Source organism: Helianthus annuus, chromosome 6, assembly GCF_002127325.2.
Source record: "Helianthus annuus cultivar XRQ/B chromosome 6, HanXRQr2.0-SUNRISE, whole genome shotgun sequence".
Lineage (NCBI taxonomy): Eukaryota > Viridiplantae > Streptophyta > Magnoliopsida > Asterales > Asteraceae > Helianthus > Helianthus annuus.
The window spans coordinates 32,334,206-32,339,223 of NC_035438.2; positions in this window are offsets into that span (position 1 = coordinate 32,334,206).

The window sequence follows — 5,018 nt, forward strand, 5'->3', positions numbered from 1 at the left end:
TGACCTGATTTGCTTGTTTGTATGTATTGAACATTCAGAGTATATGAAATGATGTAAAGTGCAGGGGAATTGTATACAAACTTTGTAAACACAAACATAGAAGAGAATAGAATGTTTAAACACTTGTTTCACTTGGAGTCAAATGATTACAATGAAAATCAAAAGATTACAAGCATGCTTACAATACTATGCTCCCCCTCAGCCTGATACCCCAAGATTGGTTGCACAAGATGAAAGGATTGGACTGAAGAAGAAGAAACCACTCAGTCAATCAAATGTAACAGTACAGGGTACTGTTACATTTATAGGCAAACCAAACCACTGAAGCATCTTAGCTGACGTCACCATGATAGTGACTTCTAACAGCCTAACAACCTATAAACACTGATCTATACAAAACTACTGATGTCTAACAGCTGATTGATAATACAATACAAAACAAGTCTAACACTGTTCACGTTCCACTGTTGTAGCCTAAGCACTGATTACTTGATCATCAGTGCTTCCTTCAAAGGTGATCAGTCTTTGAGTGGGCAGTGCTTGTGTCTTCAGCAGTACTTAAGAAACAACAGTAGATAGAGCAACAGTGTTTGTCTTCAGCAGTCTTTAGAGTATCATCAGTGTTTGGTTCATCAGTTGTTGTAGTGAGCAGTACTTCAGATCCATCAGCTGTTATAATGCCACTGTCAAGGGGAAAGCAAAGAGTAAACTGCTGCTTATGGTAGTCCTCTGATGTGATCCGGTTTTGGCTTTACATTATCTGTTCCTCTGGTAGGGTTCAATCCCAACAGATACCTTCCATTATGCCCATAACGAGTTTAATCCCAATATACGCCCCGTAGGGGTATTTTGGTCACTTTAAAGATTATAAAAGAGATTTCCGGGTTATACAGGAAATCTGTAACACCTCGAAAATTCCTGTCCATTAGATTAAAGACACGTGTCATGTGTGACAGACGTGTCAGAGAAACCGGATTTAAATAAAAAGATGTGTGGTAGGATTTCCAATAAAAAGGGCGTCATGTTATTTAAAATACCTCTGAACGACCCAAGGGCGACACGTTATTAAATCACCTCTGAGCGACCCAAATTTTTTTTTATAAATCCCAAGATCCTTAAATCAATTAATGATCATCTCATATGATAACCGGTTGCACTCAAATAAATAAAGTTGCATCTTTATCAAGGACTTTGGAATTATAGGTTGTTACTACTTCTAATCTAAATGAAATTCTTGTAAATAAGAATTAATATAGCTAATTATTCCTTGGTCAACTTCTATGAGAATCCAAGACCCATTCTTGGAAATCTCCGTCAAATTTTCAAGGCCCTCATAAGTTGAATTGAATGGGGAACATGTAAGAGCAAGTAAGGCATGCAATGGCTGGTCAAGATGGCCCACAAACTGAAAAGAAAAGGCATGTTTCGGAGTTAGTTGAATGCATGGTCAAGACTTAAAAGTTCACAAGTTTTTGTCCTCTGGCCATCGGTTACGGACCGCAAAGCCTTAGGCTTACGGTCCGTGATGTGCGTGAAGTGTGTTATATTTTAGATGTATATTTAAGCCCTTTTTACACTTTTAGCCAAGTTTTAAATTTATAAAACACGATATTCACTAACACTAAACACACATATGGGCAAGTGCATCCATCGTGGACGTAGTATAGTGTTGGTAAGATACCGAGGTCGTCCAAGGACACAAGAGCTTTTAATACCGGTTTATCCTCAACGTCTAATCAAATCAAAAAGTGAGAAAAATGTTTTAAACTAAGAAAAATAAAAACTAACTAAATGCTGAAAAATAAAATAAAATAAAAACAGATAGACAAGATGAATCACTTGGATCCGACACGTGTGTTAGTATAACCTTTGATTATTTTCGCACTTTTGCACTTGTTTAAGAGATTATCTTAGTTATTGTAGTAGGCCCCTCTTTTGAAGGCGACGTTACCCTCAACCTAGTAGTTTGAGTCAGCAAGGATACAATCCTAAAGGGTCGGATTATTGAAAGATAATGAATTAAGTTATTAATGCAAATTGTGGTAGGCCCCGCTTTCGGTGGTGACGTTACCCTCGGCTAAGTAGTCTGAGTCAGCAGGGATACAGTCCTAAATAGCCGGGTTATAGTATTAATAGTAGTTAACTTATGAGGGGGTCAAAGAGTTTGGATCCCCGCCATCCAATACCTATGGGCATTGAAGGAGATCCTACTAAACTTGACCCAGGTCCCAAGCAGGACCTCTAAACGCTGAACAAGGGCAAGACCCTTACCAAACTGTTCCCTTAACCCCCAACCAGGTAGCCAACATACCTCCATATAGACCGTGGAGATATGAATGGTGAAAATCTTTTATTTTATATAGACAGTAAAATAACGCCAAGACACCACAGACAAACGATAAGGAAAGATCACCTTCAACATAAGTAACTAGTTATTAAAGTCATTAATACAAAACCAAATAAAAAGTGCAAAAGATTAAAAATAAAAAGTATTATACTAAACACTTGTCTTCACCAAGTGATGTAAGAGACTTAGGCAAACATGGCCTTGATTGTCAAGAACTCTTATGATCAATCTTGGATCCCGAGACGACTCACACACTCTACGATGGACAATGGATGATGGTGGTGGATGATGGTGTTATGGTGGTGGTGGGTGGTGGATGGAGTGTGAGAGAGGTGGTGTGCCAAGGGATGAGATGGAATGAAACCAAGCACCCCTATTTATAGGCTGAACAGAAGGCTGGGCACGGCCCCGTGTCCGCTGGACACGCCCCCGTGCCCGTCTGACACTCTCTCTCTTCATTAATTGTAATTCGCAATTACAATTAATGCGCCTGCTGTACTTTCACCACGCCCCCGTGCCCGCTGGACACGGCCCCGTGGTGGGCACTGGAAGCTTCTACTAGTTTGTCTTTTCTGCTGCTTCTTGGGCACGGCCCCGTGTCCGCTGGACACGGGGCGTGTTCAGTCTTCTGTTTTCTCTTCTTTGCCTTGGGGGGTGCCGTTGAGGGTCCGGGCAGTCTACTTTTATTCCTTTTCTTGTATTTATGCTAGAATTAGTTGTCTTTTTTGCTTCTTTTGTGATTTTGAGCTCATTTCATCCTAAAAATACAAAAGAAAGACAAAAACACTATTTTTCCAACATTAGTACTTAAAAAGGGTTAGTTTTATGCCTTAATTGATGTGATTTATATGTTGCATTTTACACACATCAAATACCCCCACACTTGAACTTTTGCTTGTCCTCAAGCAAAACTCTTTAAATGTGGCTTACACTCCCAAATGGAATAGGTAGAAGAGAAAGTTTTTAGCTTGTCCTAGAGTGTCGGGAATCCAAGGTCTTTGTAAGTTTTATTTTTATTTATTTACAATCCTATTCGTTATGATTTATTTTGAACGTTTCATAAGATAAATTACTTATTCGGGCATAGCATGCCTTATTAAAATTCCATTTATATACAAGTTCACATACCTCGCGGGGGATCACTCAACACTCGGCCGAAGGTGTAGATTTTTTTTAGTGAATCACTCGTGAGCGGCATGGAACTTACGCCTTCCATAGGCTTGCCAAGCAATCAATCCTCCTCCTTTTTAACTTTTTACCTTTGTAAATATCAAGAGGACTTTTGGGGTGAAGGGTTAGGCTTGGGTTAAAGGTGGTTGGTTGGGTTAGTTAGAAAAAGGGCGAAAATCGTAAAAAGCGTCGGTTTTCGTGACATACCTTATTTTTAGTGACTTTTTATTTTGAAGTATTTCTCCAAACAAGCTTTTATATAGCTTTTGTTTGTTTTTGACTTCATCATTGTTTTTTTTTTTTCATCACATAAAAAGGCGAGTTTACGAAAAACCGAGCTTGTTACTAAAATAAAGGGTGAAAAATAAAAAGGGTTTTTTTTTGTGGGTAAAAAGGGTTTTGGGGTAATGAAATGAAAGGTTTAGGCTCAAAGGGGCTATCTAGGGGGATTTTGGGTAGGTGGTAAAAAAATGAAAAATAATGGTTTAGAAAGAAAAATATGGTTAGTCCTAATGCCTCCATCACTTACTTACTTGGGTTTAAGTTGGTAAGGACCGGGAATGTATCGTCGTGGCAAGTTCTAGAGTTGTAAGAACCAAGCGGCTATTCACGCAAGAAACGAAAAATGAGCATTTAGTCTAAATATGTATATTTTTATGCTCAATAAAGGCTCAAAACTCACTTTTGTGGGAATGGGTTTTTAATGTGATCAAGTATATATAATCGAATTTTTAACTAGACTTGTTATGCCGTTTCGTAATTTTCTTATGTTGGTTCTTTGTTATCACGACGCTATCGGTTGTAAATTTGTAAAAATATAACCTTTTTAGAACTTGTTATTCCCAACTTAAACTAAGACAAGTAAATGATAAAAAAAATGAAAAAGTTTTTGAAAAAATTTGGGGTGTTTAGCGGTTCCAATAGAGTTTTGTGTAAGGCTTGTATTTAGGATTTGCAAAATTCAAGGTTTTAGCATCCCCCCCACACTTAAATTACACATTGTCCTCAATGTGTCCAAAAATAAGGTTTTTGGTTGATTCGAATGTGTGAAAGTAGGTTAAAAAGCAAAGATTTATATTACTGGCATCCTGGACACGGCCCCGTGGTGATCGGGCACGGCCCCGTGGTCAGGTGCCAGTAACAGAAATTAAAGAATTAAAACAGAAGCCTGGACACGGGGGCGTGTCCGTTGAACACGGCCCGTGTCCAGTTACCTGAACTGGGTGTTTTTCTGCAGGTGGCTCAGCGCGGGGTCGTGTTGGTTGGGCACGGCCCGTGTTGAGCCTTCTGTGATGGAGATTTGTGTCGGGTTGCTCTGTTCTTCGTGCATGGGTCCATTTTTCTCGTTCCCCTTTTCATCCATTACCACCATGAGAGTGTTTTATTCATTAAACACCCATCAATCTTAAAAACCATCATATCATTACAAACATAGAGAGATATTACATAAAGTTAAAGATGAAAGTACATAAATATTAAACCATGGAGTTCTAGCCCTATG